Here is a 17,550-nt window from a genome sequence, read left to right as displayed (position 1 = left end):
CGAATCACCCCTCCATGCAAACCAATTGAAACAAACAGTGGAGGCCCACAAGAACGCCATATACGATTTTATTTTGAATACAAGGAGTATTTCTTGAATCAGTATCCCCAAAACTTCTTGATCGGAATTCAGAATTTCATACCAGAATTGCTTGAATTCTATAACCTTGATCCACAGATCAATTCGAATGGTCTCAAACTTAGTCTCAGATTTGGCGAAAGTTTTGAGTGTATTTTTCTAAGCTGGTCACATCTTCTTTCCTCGAAACTGACGAAAGAGTTTGGTCTTGGTCATAGTCTAATTCAAGGTTCGAGTCGGATAAGATTTTTCCTGAACTATCTTTCTTGAAAAGGTTTGATAATTCGGTTACTCTTTTACTGAATTTCTTTCTTTGAATATTCACTTAACTGATTTCTAAATTAGTTACAAATTCCAATGAGGAATAAATTAATCATTTATCTGAATATTTCCATCTTGTTAGATTTCTTGAATTTTCTTTTTACAATCCGTGTGAATATAAAATGATAGAAATTTCTCTCTTATAGTATTTAATTATTCATTTATCAATTTCTCATAGAATTCAAACATAGAATTTAAGAGAATTCTAATTTTGATATAAAATTTTCTTTATACATCTGTTTATGCATAAAAATCAACTTCAATGGGAATAACACTTTTATATAAAAGAAAATCCTTTTATGCATCTATTTATGCATAAAATCAAATTTAATAGGAATAACACTTTTAAAATAAAAAGAATTTCTTTATGCATCTATTTATGCATAAAAATCAAATTTAATAAGAATAACACTTTTATAATAAAAAAAACTCCTTTATGCATCTTTCTATGCATAAAAATCAATTTTAATAAGAATAACAGTTTTGTAATAAAAAAATTTCCTTTATGCATCTTTCTATGCATAAAAATCAATTTTATTAAGAATAACACTTTTGTAATAAAAGAAATTCCTTTATGCATCTTTCTATGCATAAAAATTAAATTTAATGATAATAAAACTTTTATAATAAAAAAATCCTTTATGCATCTTTCTATGCATAAAAATTAAATTTAATGAAAATAATACTTTTATAATAAAAAAATTTCCATTATACATCTTTTTATGCATAGAAATTAAATTTAATGAGAATAATACTTTATAATTAAAAAAAATATTTTATGCATCTTTCTATGCATAAAAATCAAATTTAATGAGAATAACACTATTATAATAGAAAAATTAATATCAGTGATATCAATGCATATTCATAGGTGAATATGTACATGGAGTAATTAGAATATTTCTTTTAGATGCAAAAATGGTGGGAATTACTCTTTTGGAATAAAAGGTTTTAGCCAATTCGCTCTAATACCTCCGTGCATTTCCCATGGAATGTTCAGATGGAAATTTTGGTCTAATGGACCATTATTGTGTTAAGGATATGAATGATATGATCTAAATGAATTGTTATTTGATGAATGAGATCTATATAAGGGATCTCTATCCCAAGATTCATTTGGGTTCACCATACTATAAGGAACCCCAGAATCAGTTGGATCTTAAGGGAAAGAGTTGTCTTCTAATTTGTGAGATGAGGACATCTCACGTTTTTTAAGTGGGGTAGGATGTAAGAATCCTCCCTCTAGCTTTTGAGGTGTGCAGGTATAAGAACCTTCCCTTCTGATCTTATAATTATTCCCCTTTCTAAAATAAAAGAAAGATCCTATTTTACCCTGTTTTAGCCTGGAGAGAGAAAATGTCTAGAGGGAGGTAATTCAAAATTGAGATATTTTTGGATATAAAAATCCTCCTAGTGTCTAAAACGGTTTCCCGTGAAATAGAAATTCAAAAAGAACTTTCCAATGTGCAATTGGAATTAATTAAAAATAGGTATAAAGGACCTTAGTCTAAGGGTCCAGATTTTCTAAAAATTTTGGATTATGGTCCAATTAAGGTTCCTCAGTGTGGGGATCTCCCCTCATGAAATAGGCACCTTTTTCTCATTATTACCCCCAATTTTTAATCAATAAAATGAGACATTTTCATCTCTCATCTCTCCTGTTTCAAAACTAGATCCAAAAAGTAAGCTGAACTGACCCAAAAATGGTCAAAAATTGACCAAACTGATCTGGAAAATTCTAGAATTAGTTTGCTTGGTTGGAGGCTCACTTTTTCTTATAAATAGAAGCCTCCCCCTTTGTAAAAGCTTAATAGTGTTTATGCACTGTTACTCTACTCCTGCCCTGAGCCATCTACATTGAAATTTTTAAAAATTCAATTGTTTTTGGTCTAATCCTCTCCAAACTGAATTGGTGGCCACTCTTGCTTCAACACTCAATCCCTCAAGCCAAAGGAGAGCTTACAAGCTCCATGTAAGCTAATTTTCTTACTTGTTTAATGAAAAATCTATGGTTTTCTTAATTTTTATTTTTTGCAAATGTTAAATTAAATTCAACATTTGCTATGCCTTTGTTAAAAAGGCCACCCCCTTCTCGTCTTTACATTCCAACCCTTCTTAATCCTAGAAAGATTAACTAAGTGACTAATTAAACTCGTCTTATTGTTTACTCTCTTGAATTTAGAAAAATATGTAGATTAGAGTTCTATAAATCTAATTTAGGTTATATTAAGTTAAATAAAGAATGAAAAAAATGAGAAATGGTCAATCATACAAAGGAGGTTATAGTAAAATTTTCTAGAATTTTTGTGGAAAAGAAAGTTTGTTTTTATGTTATTCCAAAAGAGTAATTTCCACCATTTTTGCATCTAAAAGAAATATTCTAATTACTCCATGTACATATTCACCTATAAATATGCATGGATATCACTGATATTCTTATTAAATTTGATTTTTATGCATAGAGAGATGCATAAAGGAAATTTTTTTATTACAAAAGTGTTATTCTCATTAAATTTGGTTTTTATGCATAGAAAGATGCATAAAGAAATTTTTTTAAATTACAAAAGTGTTATTCTTATTAAATTTGATTTTTATGCATAGAAAAGATGCATAAAGGAATTTGTTTTACTTTTTATGCATAAAAAGATGCATAAAGGAATTTTTATTATTATAAAAGTGTTATTCTCATTAAATTTGATTTTTATGCATAGAAAGATGCATAAAGGAATTTCTTTTATTACAAAAGTGTTACTCTCCTTAAATTTGATATTTATGCATAGAAAGATGCATAAAGGAATTTTTTTTAATTACAAAAGTGTTATTCTCGTTAAATTTGATTTTTATGCATAGAAAGATGCATAAAGGAAATTTTTTATTACAAAAGTGTTATTCTCGTTAAATTTAATTTTTATGCATAGAAAGATGCATAAAGGAAACTTTTTTATTACAAAAGTGTTGTTCTTGTTAAATTTAATATTTATGTATAGAAAGATGCATAAAGGAAATTTTTTTATTACAAAAGTGTTATTCTCATTAAATTTGCTTTTTTTGCATAAAAAGATGCATAAAGGAAAATTTTTTATTACAAAAGTGTTATTCTCGTTAAATTTGATTTTTATGCATAAAGGAATTTTTTTAATTACAAAAGTGTTATTCTCGTTAAATTTGATTTTCATGCATAGAAAGATGAATAAAGGAATTTTTTACTTTAAAAGTGTTATTCTCGTTAAATTTGATTTTTATGCATAAAAAGATGCATAAAGAAATTTTTTAAATTACAAAAGCGTTATTCTTGTTAAATTTATTTTTTATGCATAGAAAGATGCATAAAGGAATTTTTTAATTATAAAAGCGTTATTCTTATAAATTTTGATTTTTATGCATAAATTGATGCATAAAGAAATTCTTTTTATTTTAAAAGTGTTATTCCTATTGAAATTGATTTTATGCATAATTCCTATTAAAATTGATTTTATGCATAAATAGATATATAAAAGGATTTTTTTAATAAAAGTGTTGTTCCCATTGAAGTTGATTTTTATGCATAAATAGATGCATAAAGAAATTTTATATCAAAATTAGAAGTTTCTTAAATTCTATGTTTAAATTTTTTGAGTATTTGATAAATGAATAATTAAGTACTCTAAGAGAGAATTTTTTATCATTTTATATTCACACGGATTGTAAAAAGAGAATTCAGGAAATCTACCGAGATCGAAATATTCAGCTAAATGATTAGTCTATTCCTCATTAGAATTCGTAACTTAACTAATTTAGAAATCAGTTAAGTGAATATTCAAAGAAAGAAATTCAGTAAAATAGTAACTGAATTATCAAACCTTTTCGAGAAAGATAGATAAGGAAAAATCTTATCCAACCTTGAACCTTGAATCAGACTTTGACCAAGACCAAACTCTTTCGTCATCAGTTTCGAGGAAAGAAGGTGTGACCAGTTTAGAAAAATACACTCAAACCTCCCGCCAAATCTGAAACTAAGTTTGAGACCCTTCGAATTGATCTGTGGATCAAGGTTATAGAATTTGAGGAATTCTGGTATGAAATTCAGAATTCCGATCAAGAAGTTTTGGGGATACTGATTCAAGAAATACTCCTTGTATTCAAAAGAAAATCAAACTGAAAACTTGCATAAAAATGAGATGTGATGTGAATAGATGTGATGAGATGCGATGTGAATCAGATAGATGTGAATGAATGGATGAGATGTAATGTGATGTGAATCGGGATGTGAATGAATGAGATGTAATGTGATGTGAATAAATGAGATGTGACGACATGTGAATTAGGATAGATGTGAATGAAAGAATGGATGTGAATGTGTATGTGAAGAATGGATGTGAATGTGTATGTGAAGAATGGATATGGATGTGTACGTGAAAATAGATGTGAATGTGTATGTGAAGAATGGATATGGATGTATATGTGAAGAATGGATATGAATGAGTATGTGAAAGAATGGATGTGGATGTATGTGAAAGAATGGATGTGGATGTGTATGTTAAAGATGTGATGTGATGTAAAGAGATGTGATGTGATATGAATATATGTGGATGTGAAGTGATAGATATGAATGTATGGATAGATGTGAGTAGCCGTACTGGTAAGCAATTGGATGGATGTGGATGAATGAGATGAGATATGTATGAATGAGATATGATGTGGATAGAAGTGTATGTGATATAATGTATGAGATGAGATATGTATGAATGAGATATGATGTGGATAGAAGTGATGTGATATAATGTGGATAGAATGTATGTGATGGGATGGTTATGAGAATGAATATGGTGGATATGAATGAATGAATGTGATGTGATGGATGTAAATGGATGTGATGGACGTGAATAGATGTGATGTGATGTGAATCGGGACGTGAATGAATGAGATGTGATGTCATGTGAATCGGGATGTGAGTGAATGAGATGTGATGTAAATTGGGATAGATGTGAATGGATGATATGTGATGTGAATGAATATGATGTGATGAGATGTGGATATGGGTAGATGCGAGTGGATGAGATCTGATGCGGATAAATGAGGAAAGATGTGATAAGATGGAAAATGATGTGATGAGAATGGGAATACATATGAAATAAATGAGGATTGATGTGGAACAATGTGGAAAGATGAAAGTTCGTTATAGAAACTGTATTTATGACCTGCTTTTAAATGACTATTTTATGTCAAGAATGCTGGGGAAACATTTTGACCGTCTTGTGAATGAGGTCATGGGGAGATCTAACTCATAAAGTTGCAACAGCTGGACGGAGAGTCAATGGAGGACATCTCACGTAGCAAGGTCGGCCGGTGGATGAGGGACCAAGGAAATGGCCTATGAGTGAAGTGCTAGGTGACCTGCGAAGGATCCTAGAGGGTGCTGACCATACGGTGCTCGAGCTCTAGGTCGCCGAAGATACCTACACTCACGTTGTGGAAGATATTGGAACAAGGAGTAAGAGTTGTTTTCTGAATTCGGGCATGGATCTGGTTGATAGACCTTGTTGGTCCTCAATGGATGAGTCCATGGCTCTTTTATATGGATCTATTGGTTGATCTTGCTGAATCTTCAACCGAGATTCCATTTTGATTTTTATAAGTGATTATATTGCCGGGTACTATGAGCTAGGAACTATCGAAAAGGCCCCTGTGAGTGGACAGGTGGTGAGCGTTCTGGTTGCCAATGATGCCATAGGTACACCGATGAAGGAAAAATTAGAAATTAAGATTTAACAGGATATTTTGGAGGATTATGACTAGTGATAGTATAGTTTCATTAAATTATTGTTTTAAAGATAGCTGAATCTGTGAGAAAGGCAATTCCATATTGGGTGGGTAAGTGCCGAAACCGGGAAAATTTCCCTTGCCCAGAAAATGGGGACGATTCCACCTTTTTGATTTTCTTAACGAATTTTCTAACAGGTCAAGAGACTAACCTATCCTTCACCTGATTAAACCAGATAGAAGGAAAACTATCCTTCACCTGATTAAACCAGATAGAAGGAAAACTATCACTGACTTAATTTGTTAAAGAAATTAACACTTTTTTCCTAACCCAAATCAGGCAGCACAGTCGTTGATCTAATCATTTCAGAAATTCTTCAGGGTTTTATTTAACTCCTCGAATTTTAAGCGTATTCTTATTATTTCAATTTAATTATTAAAACTCCACTGATTCTAGTCTAACCGCTATCGAAGAGGAGTGTAAGAGATCTAATAAAAGAGAAGAGGACATAAGTACAAGCCTAGAAAAGACTACCCAAGAGTTAATGGCCACCCAACAAACGATAGAGGAAACCCCAGCTCCACTAAAGAAGGGAAAATGGGGCGAAAGTGCTAAGAATCTAGCAGACATGAAAAAGGACAGTGACAACTAGCCTGACAAGTCCTTGAAGCTTGAAGCATCAATGGCCAAGAGTAACCTCAAGCAAGATCTACAAGAATGTCTCTCCACAGTCAGATACTTGAAGGACCAACTTCAGAAAGAGCTTCAACATAGAGAAGACTTGAAGAAGGAAAACCGAGAGCTGAAAGAGGAGAAATCCTGTCTGTGAACAAAAGCCTTTGAGAGGTGCGTTTTTGCTGCAGCTCCTTGTTTTTCTCTTGTAAATATTCGAGCGATTTATTAATGTGGCACTCGTAAGAAAAGTTCATCTTGATTTTGTCGGACCCGCCAAAGTGCCCGTGTATTAGTTTCCCCTCTTTCAGTCTGGACCGTACTTTGTTTTGAGGGTACTCGCACTGAAGACTTATTGCTTTTCAATTGCTAAAGTCGTTCTCTCTATCATAAGAGAATTGGGTGTTTATTTATGGGGTTTCAGAAAAGTGTGGAAATTGGTTCACAGAGTTGCATGAAGAGGCAAGGAACTCAAAGCTCTGGACCTCAAAGAAGCTGCATGAGGACACCCAACTCTTTGAGGATCTTCATACTATAATAGAGATATTGAAAGAGCAAGAACGGGCATAACTCAATGCTCAATGGTACCAGGAAGTCAACACTCACCTCAACATTGAGACGAGCATGGGTCAAACCTAGCCGCTCTCCTAATTGGTCAAAACGTGGCAGAAAAGAAAATGTTCAAACTTCTATAGCATCTCATGGTGGATCCTAACCTGACACCAAGACTCTTTGATATGCTTGACCACAGAACACCCATCGATAAAACTGGGCTAGGAGGCAATTCACAATCGTGCAGGGAAAGCCATTCCACAATTTTTGTTAAAGGTAGCTATGTCCTTCCAAATAAAGAGGGGGAAACCCCTACAAAGGTGGTCCACCAAAAAAAAGCAACCACCACCCAACAAAACGTTCTAGAATGGTCAGAGTTCCAAAGTCCATTACAATATAGCCCTTAACATTCGGCAAAACAGAATGACCAGGTGGCCTTGAAAGAGCTGCTAGGTGATCAAAACAGGGAAATGGCACAACAACAGTACAATCTCTTCTGTAAAGAATTCCCCATTAAACCTGGATACACAAGTGGAAGAGAGGATCCAGCAGTTACATGAACTATTTGTGGATAACCACATTGACAAGAAGGAGAGACGGATCTTAAAGCTAAAAGCAAAGCATGGTGAGAACTAGAATCTACCTAATGATCCATTTCTCCTTCGCGAAAGACCTAAAAAGATCAGCCTAATTTCGTATACAAGTTGGCCCAATAAATAAAAATTTAAAATATATCCATACGGCATATTTCACTGCATCGCGACAAATCCCAAAGAGCAGATTACGGCAGGAAGGATTCAGCTAGGCTTGGGTTAGATTTAAAGAATATGGATTTGTAGCTCAATATTTGATAGATTTCTTAGAAATCTGAATTGTAATTGCAGAGCTACAATAAATACTTCAACACCAGTCTTCCTGGAGGCACATGTATTTAGAAAAAGAAGCATTGTACTACATTTACAAGTGATCCCCAAGTAAAGTACACACCAATCCACTATTCTACCCTATGGAGAGAAGATGGACTTGGGAGCAATGGGAGAAGCTTCACGCAAAGGATAACTGCATCTCCTGCAATTTTCCATTCTTCTGGTAGAGGAGTATCAAACACTCAGATTTTCAAGGAGCTATGATAAATCTGTTTGAAGCCTGGAATCTAATTCCAGATTCGGTGATGGTGGCCACTTGCAGATTTTTAAAGCTGATACTACTCCTCACACCAAACTTAAAAACTATTAGGCACTCGAATGCACTTCGATGAGACAAGTATATAACTTATCATAAGGCCCATAGCTTCAACAAATCTACCACTACTATAACAAAATGAAGTACTTCCCAGCAGGTAACTATTTAGTTACCTTTGAGGATATGTTCAACACAAGATTCTGGGATACACATGAAGAGCTTCATTTCACAAGGCATACACCTAGCCTGGTTGCTCGATATGATGCCAATTTTGTTGACAAGACTCATCATCGATCCCAAGCTTCCACCAGAGGTGCTTTCACATGTAGCTAATGCCAAGGACGGCATCAGAAATAGGAAGGGAGAGATGTTAACCAATCTAAATGCCGGCAAGCTTCAGAGTCTTCAGGACGCAAAAGAATTCTCTACCAATCCTTTAGAAAATCACAAACCCCATCATGTATCAATTTTCTAATTTTCCCATGTAATCATATAATTTTTCAAGACCGGCCATCGTTTTCAGTTCCAACACCAATTGGGTCTTTTGTAAGAGCATTAGAACACTAGTTGATTAAGAGAATTCTCTATTGACAATTGTCACCTCATCTAGAGCAAGGTCCTCTTGTTGCATTGTTTGAAACAATATAGGGTTTAGCAAGAGTGCCACACTTGGTAAATATATCTACCATCACATCTCCAAGCACAACTTAATGTTTTGACAAACCCTATCTACCAATCTTTTTATGGATTTGATCCCCTTTGTCAGCTTGCTCCTCCTATGGTGCCATGGCTTTTAAGAAGAAAGCAAACATGAACTATCTTAAAAGAAGGTTCATACATCCAAACATGTTCAAATAGATCTTGTAACAAGGACACACCATTTTGAAAAGGGAGCTCCTTCTTCCAAAGCACACATAATGCAAAAGGGTTGCTATTGATAGTCATACCAAGATCATGACCAACAAAATAACATCACCCAACAACCAATCTCATCATAGATGCCCTCAAATTGCATTTATTTACAATATTTAGTACTTGCTAGCCTTGGATTTAGAGCATATATTCCAAATAGTGCAAACATCCTAAAAAGAAATTTAGTCACGATTATATTGTGCTTATGCAAGAGTGAACAATTTTGAGCACTTACTACCAGAGTAATATCATCCACCATATTATTTCCAAACAACCCATATCAAGCAATCTTGTCACAAACTTGCTGTTGTAGCCATTTGTATGCTACCACAAGCCGTTAAGATGCAAGTAAAAGGTCATTGCTCTTGGAGAGAGGCAATGTGAAAATTATTGTAGACCCAAAGTAATCAAGTGCTCCAAATGAAGCTCCTTCAAAACCATCAATTGGTGGAGTGAAAGCACAACAATTCCTGTCTCTCAAAGGGAAATGAAGCAAAATTGATAAGAAGGTAGGATCATTTACTATCAAATATGGAGCATGGAAAACTTTACAAATGCACTCAAGTGTCATGCAAACAAATGACTTGTAAGGACCAAAAGGTAGAAGTGTCGAGAGCACTAGATAAAATGTTTGCATATTGTGACAAGTCTGAAAAGAAGAATACAATGATGCACTAAAGCAAGCCCTTATTAACTTTGGCAGAGCAATGACAAATGCATGGACAAGTCAAAGCAATATCCCTACAGGGTAAACTTTCTACTCAACAAAATTATATAACTTTTAATTCTAAATGTGATCATCTACTTCTTTTCTCTCTTTTCAATAGCACATTCTCGAAAGTCACTTGCCTTCGTTTGCAAAAGAATATGGCTATTTAGGTATTTGGTCAACTCAAGGCCTTGAAAATTCACATAGCAAGCTTGCAGAGCCTTCTTTAGGCATGGAGTAGGTAGACACAGGGCTGATGGTATGAGAGAAGTGGTTGCGTGATTCAATAGATAAACATTAATCAACTTCATGAAACAAGATGCAACAAATAATAATTGAAGCATAACATTATGACGTCACGTTCAAAATGCACTGCCTCAACTTTAAAACAACCCACACACACACACACACTCTCTCTCTCTTTCAACACATGGACAATTCAAGTAAAAAAAAGTGATGAATATAGGATATTGAAGGCACTAAAAGTTGTAAGCCTAAAAAAAAACCTTGCCTAAACTCAAGAGAACTTAAGAGACCTACCTAGATAAGATTTTGAAGGAAATCCTATCATGACTTTTCTTTAGAGAATCAAGAAAGAGAATCAAGAAAAAGTAATCACCTCAAACATAGCCCACCTAAACTAATAACATCAAGGAGAGAGAGAGAGATGTCGGGAGGTGCACTACTAAGAAACCTTATGCTTATGTATCACTTGCATTCAAGGGGTATTAAAAAAACCCCTTACTTTGTAAAATTTTCATGAATTTTTAAAATGACCCCTTTTTCTTTATGGACTTACGGTTTTTTTTTTCAAAATCGATTAAAAAAACCCCTTTTGTAAATGTATTTCTGTAAATTTATCTTAAAATTTTGAATTAAAAACCCCCTTCATTTGAACTTACATGGTATACTTACATATTTTTAGGTGAACCCCCTGAGAGAGATACGATTTGACATACAGAGAGAGAGACTAGTGTATGAAAAAATGATGCAAAATTTGAATGTCATACCCATCATAAGATTTACTATTAAAAGCCCTTCAAAAGTGATGATGGTTTTGCCTAAGAAAAAGAGAAAACACCCCAAATGCATAGTTCTTGGTAGGCCAAAAAGAAGAAATTTCACTTGTCACTACAAGACATGGGAGGGTGGAGAGGCGGGGATAGGCACCCAACAATGGTGCTTCAGAAGACAACTACACTAAAAGGCTGCACACTAAAGCCCTTTCCAAGACTTATGATGTAAAGAGCAAATAGAAGACAATTTAGTGCCCCCGAATGCCACGTTTTTTTCTTTGGCTCCTCGATGTCATGGCAACAAATAAATAAAAAGTAATTGTAGATTTTTTTTGAAGTAGTATTATCCCAACTATATATATGTTAGAAATGCCAAACTAGCAATATTGGATTGTCGAGACACATAGACTCCCTTCATCGAGCTACTTGATTGACATTTCTTATGATCAAAGCCATCCTTAAGTACACACAAATGGAGGAAGGGAAAAAACTTGATACACGCTCTACCTCAGTTGCTCACAAAGTGTTGCTAATGCTTCAACTGCCTATGCATCGGCAAGTTGCAGTAGAATAATGAACGTATTCATGCTTTGCCTCAATGCCCAAATGCTTCTTATGAGCTTAATTTGTGATACTTTGCGAGACAATTTGTGATAAAATGAGATCGAGGCAAAGGGCTACCATGAGAGGCGGTGACAAGGCACTAAGAGAGGGCATCGATCATCCTTGGCAGAGCAAGCTTGAAAATGCATTACTTGAGAGTGAGACAACCACGAAATGGGAAGGACTCGGTTACATTGCCAAGATAGCCCTAGCTCCACATCAAATACGTGGGAGCCCCACTCTAGGTTAAAGGGGTCAAAAATGCAAAAAGTGGCGCATGACGCCCCATTTTGGGGCATCAACTAGGTAGTGCCGAGAAGCTTTTTGAAGTAATTGACAAGTGGTGATCTCTAATGGGAGGTCCGGTATAGTGTGTGCTTTAACTGGCTTAAGAGTGTCTCTCAATGTATTGCATGACTGAGTTTACTTTCCCAAAAAGAGGTCATGAGTTTGATCTTGGATTACCAGACTTGAATCAAGAGAGTGCCTTAAGAGGGTCTCTTGATGTATTGCATGAATGAGTTTACTTTCCCAAAAAGAGGTCATGAGTTCGATGTTGGATTACTAGACTTGAATCAAGAGAGTGCCTAGCCATGGTCCCTAGTGCGTGGTATAATTGCAACCACCTTGTATCGAAAATAATTGGCTCTTGTAGTCTAGCCCAAACGGTTGAGTTTACTTTCCCAAAAAGAGGTCATGAGTTCATACTAGACTTGAATCAAGAGAGTGCCTACCCATGGTCCCCGGAGCGTGGTAGAATTGCAACCACCTTTTATCCAAACGCATTGGCTCTTGCAGTCTAGCCCAAACGAATGAGTTTACTGTCCCAAAAAGAGGTCATGAGTTCATACTATTCTTGAATGAGTTTACTACCCCAAACGAATGAGTTTGCTTTCCCAAAAAGAGGTCAAGAGTTCAAACTAAATGCGTGATAGAATTGCAAACACCTTTTATCAAAATGCATTCGCTCTTGTGGTCTAGCCCAAACGAATGAGTTTACTTTCCCAAAAAAATGCATTACATGATAAAATTTTGAAGGTAATTTCCAAAATCTTTTGGTGTATTTAATTAAATAAAAACGGAGTAAGGTTTTTTTTAAGAGTAATTTTGAAGGAAAAATAATGTAATAAAATCTGCTCATTACACAAAACCAAGCTATTGCAGAGGAACGTTTAGGCAAGAACCTCTCTCTCTCTCTCTCTCACACGCGCGCGCGCGGGGGAGGGGGGGCGCGCGCTCACATATATACAGACAGCCGGAATCGGGCTTCTCGGTTTCTCCGTCCTTATGCAGATATGGGGGCTTCAACAATGCCCAACTCAGTGGAAGAGGTTTTTGAAGATTATCAAGGCCGCCGCGCAGGTTTGATCAAAGCCCTCACCGCCGGTGAGTTCCTCTCTGCTCTTTTTTTGCCTGCACAATTTCATTTCATACATTTCCTGCTCATCATTCTTCCTTTTGCGGTTCTCTTCCTCCTCTTTTCTTTCTTCCTCTGCAGAAGTTCGAGATTTCTACAACCGGTGCGATCCAGGTATGCATTGAGTCGCCCTTTGTCGTTGTTCTCTCCTTCTCTCTTTTTTCTACACACACACACACATACACATAAGCGCGTGCACTCACGCACTCACATATGGAGTCTTGACAATCCAGAGTCTCTCCCTCTCTCATACACAAAGGCACGTGCGCACACGCAGATACTCACATACAGTCTTGACAGGTCAGAGCTCCTGTTCAGACCCAAGCTGGCTACGCCTGCAACTTCATGCCCACAAGGTGCGTGTGGGTGGGGGCGTCGAGATTCTGCCCTAGGTAGATGTTCTCTACGCCTTATCAACAATGCCCCCCCCCCCCCCCCCCCCCCCCCCCCACCCCCCCACCCCCAAAAAAAAAAAGGAAAAAAAAAAGGGGGAATCAGTTCAAACATTCTTAAGGAATAACATGGTTTGAGAAAGAAAAGAGCATAGTCACAAACTACCTCTTGTTGAGTTAAAAATGATGTTTTTTTACAAGTGAAATCAGAGTGGTCACATCAAAGCCTCGTTCTTACAGAAAAGGAAAATTTGTGCCTGTATGGCTATCCAAAGGGAATCTGGGAAGTCACACTCCCAGCAGAGGAGGTGCCGCCAGAGCTTCCAGAGCCCGCTCCCGGCATCAACTTTGCCAGAGATGGGATGGAGCATAGAGATTGGGTCTCGTTGATTGCGGTCCACAGTGATTCTTGGCTCTATGCTGTCGCTTTCTACTACTGTGCTCGTTTCAACAAACAGGAACGGTCTGTGTTTTTGCTTTTTCTTTCTAGATATAGTTATCAATATGCTTAGATGTTTGCAATGTATACCAAATGCACTCCGAAGTAAATGGACACAAAAAAAGGATTAATAGCCTTAATCAATAAGGCACTGAAAGAGTTCAGGGGATTTTGAATTGATTTGGGTTAGTACATTAAGAATGACAACAAGCAAGGTACATTAAGAACGAAGGAAGCAGATGGTAAAAAAATCATATTTCTAGCATGAAACACCTTAACATGTACGTAGCACATTAAGATAGTGCCTGTGGTGTTAATTATGTTTTTGGAAAGCTATTGAAGGCAAGCATTAAACCTTCACATAGATAGTAGTCTCAATCATGCCTTTATGAGTAATTGTTTAGAATGTTTTGGTTTTAATGTTATTATTTTTTCAACCAAAAATTTTCTTTTATGCTTTAATGTTTTTTCTTTTGATTTGTTTGTTTGAGTCTCCTTCTCTTTGTTAATTGTTACTTTATTTCTCTTTGTCTCTCTCATCATCTAATTTGTAAGTTCAGATTTTTTCTGACCTTATGAAGGGATATATATTAAACCTTCACATCCATGACCCATGTGTAGAGAGAAATGAGTTAGAGAAACAAGAATGACAGAGAAATCAGGAGAAGCTAGTATAGTAAAAGAAAGAGATGTGGGAGAATCCAGGAAACGCTAGTAGAGAGAGGAGATAAGATGGTCATTCCTTGTCTGAACTTTATACATTTTTCTTAGCCATGGACAAGCTGTGGGACAAAGTGGAAGAGAGTTGCTTGGTCGAAGTGAGTGAGCGCCTTGCCTATCTTAGACATCCATACTTGGTATATAGCATCCTTGCAGGGTGAGCCCTTTATGCTGTGAAATTCTTTACAGGTGTAGCGATATTTCTGCAGGTGGGACAAGTCCAGTGGCATTTATTTTTGATGTCCAGGCTGCTGTTGTTTTTTATTTTAATGGTAAGCTTGAAGGTCAAGGTGGGCGTGCGCTGCTATTGAAATGGATCAATGCTAATTCATGTTTTCAATTGTAGCTCGGCCCAGAGGAAGGGGTTGGAAGCATGGTCCCTTGTATACGGCATATTCCTGGATTTCTTTTCTAGATGTCGTTATGTGATTTGAGGAAGAGCCTCCAATCATCTTTACACAGGAAATAAAATTATGCGATGAATTTGAGCTCATTTTCTTACAGGTGAGTAGCATTTCTTCTCGAGATGTCATCATGTGATTTGTGGAAGAGCCTGCAATCATCTTTACGCAGGAAATAAAATTATGCGAAGAACTTGAGCTCATTTTCCCTCAGGTAAGTAGCGTGCCATTTGGGTGGAGGGGGAAAAGGTGTTTTGATGACATTTTCAAGGCATGCACTATGTTCCACCAATTTCCCTAGTCATGATGGGCTTGGAATTCTGCCATGTGGCACAGTTCTCCCTTGTGTTATCTTCCCACAAAATAAGCACATCGTCAAAAGGACTGTAGTGGCACGGGAGGTGGCCATGTTTACTGTGCCTACTGCGTTGATGCAAGTAAGAGTTGTGTAGCAGAGAGGATGGAAGTGAGTTGTGTAGCAAAGATGATGGAAGTAAGAGTTGTGTAGCAAAGAGGATGTCAGTAAGAGTTGTGCAGCAAAGAGGCCAAATTTCAAAAAATGCGACTCTGCTCTCAAGGCAAATTAACAAAAGGGAGGGCAGAGTATGCTTGTCCTCATGTATCGAGGTACCCCAAAAGGCCCAAAAGCAACCAATGGGCCTTACAATTAAATATAGGTTGGACTCATCACTGTGTTTTCATCGAGTGTATCTAAAATCTTCATGGGTTTGTTAGTGTGGAAATTCCCCTTAAAATTTATCAGTTTGAGTTATATAAAACATGACAGTCCCACCATCCTCGTTCTCTTCATCCAAGTTTTGAGGCATACTCAAATTTTCTCAGTGCATCAAATCATCTTCTGGAAGTGCTTTTGTAATGTGATGGTAATTTATGTCCCTTATTTTCTACAAGTGTTGGTATCCAACATAGGCTCTTAATTCTCTCTCTCTCTCTCTCTCTCTCTCTCTCTCTCAAATGGAAGAGCAAGAATGTTAGTTTATATTGAGAAGACACACATAAGTGGCTCCCTTGGATGAAATTGTGTTAGATAGCACATGTGCTTTTGCACAGAATAATGTGTTGTCCCAAGCTAATGGTGACAATGGCACCTGTAGGCTTACATTTTGAAATCCTGTGCGAATGTGCAGGAAACGGTTGTTTGGCATGATCTCAACAAACTTCCAACTGTGTACGAGGTGGTGAGTGGGAGAAAGTCTATGAAAGAGAAACCTACAACCACTAATGGCAATAACAAGGCCAAATCAGGCATGATTAAAAAGGTAAATTTTGTTTGGGTTCATTTGTTGGAAAGCAAGCTTGCTAAAATTAAACATTTCTGTGGTATGAACGTTTATATTTTGTTGGAAGTTTCTGTGTTTAGTCTAGACAAGGAATTTATATGTTGAAGAGGCAAGGTCCTTCCACATAGCCAACCCTTGATTCAATGGGAAGAGATTAAAGCAGGCATTGTCCTCATTTTTGTTTTAACACACAGTAATACCTGAAAAGAGAATGAGGAGAAAGGGTTTTTTTCTACTTTTTTGGCATAAGCTGTTCCACAAGTGTAGCTACACCACGTAAGGCTTTCGTTTTCGTGTAGTGATTGTTCAATAGCGCCATACTGAAAGCTGTTGTATGTGTACATTATGCCTCTGCATTAAATTATGTTGTATGTGTACATTATGCCTCTGTATTAAATTAGACGATTAGGCAAGATATATTCATGTTTGGCAGGACAAGCCTGCAATGCAAGCTTCCCGGCCCAAGGAGGAAGATGAGAGCTATCAGGATGACAAGGAAGAGAATGAGACCTTTTGTGGCATATGCGGAGGTCTCTATTCAGGAGCAGAATTCTGGATTGCATGTGATGTTTGTGAGAAGTGGTTCCATGGTAAATGTGTGAAGATGACCCTGCAAAAGCTGAACATATAAAACAATACAAGTGCCCCCCTTGCATCAACAAGCAGCGAACGTGCCCGTAATGAAGGAACACTATGTGAGTTATTCTCTTTGATTAATCTTTAGTGTGGTATTCTATCTGTAGCAGGTTGTCATTACTTGCTAATGTGGATAGTGTGTTGATGAGCCACTGGGTTTTGCAAACTGTCTGCATTACAAGGCACTTCAGAAGATAGTATGAACTTGTAAGGCTGCAAGCCATTTCAGTGTGTATTAGCGTTTAGGATTGGGGATATCTAACACAGGATATTAACCTCAATTTTTCTCAATGTTCTCCTTTGTTTATATGGAACCTCTACTGAGTGGAGCTTTGAAAATTTGATGCTTGAAGTACAAAAAGTTGGAAGGTTTTTTTAGGTCTTATGGATGTTGATATCGGCTATACAGTAAATGTATCCGTGCTGTCGATTCATTGGCAGCGTCGATCAGAGAAGAAC

At 36.4% G+C, this 17,550-nt stretch overlaps 1 pseudogene across 1 annotated transcript; it reads left to right on the top strand.

Annotated features, from left to right (window-relative positions):
• Window positions 1-12,947: 12,947 nt before the first annotated feature.
• LOC147641948 (PHD finger protein ALFIN-LIKE 2-like) lies at window positions 12,948-17,474 on the top strand (annotated as a pseudogene). Its single transcript, XR_015266484.1, has 5 exons — window positions 12,948-13,171; window positions 13,284-13,316; window positions 13,835-14,057; window positions 16,303-16,434; window positions 16,889-17,474. The product of XR_015266484.1 is annotated as a PHD finger protein ALFIN-LIKE 2-like (transcript).
• Window positions 17,475-17,550: the final 76 nt, after the last annotated feature.

This window comes from Cibotium barometz, chromosome 1 (assembly GCF_041138505.1).
Source record: "Cibotium barometz isolate CiBa-2024 chromosome 1, ASM4113850v1, whole genome shotgun sequence".
In the NCBI taxonomy this organism is placed as follows: Eukaryota; Viridiplantae; Streptophyta; class Polypodiopsida; order Cyatheales; family Cibotiaceae; genus Cibotium; species Cibotium barometz.
Note: the sequence above shows the minus strand (reverse complement) of the source record. Positions and strands in the feature narration are given on the sequence as shown.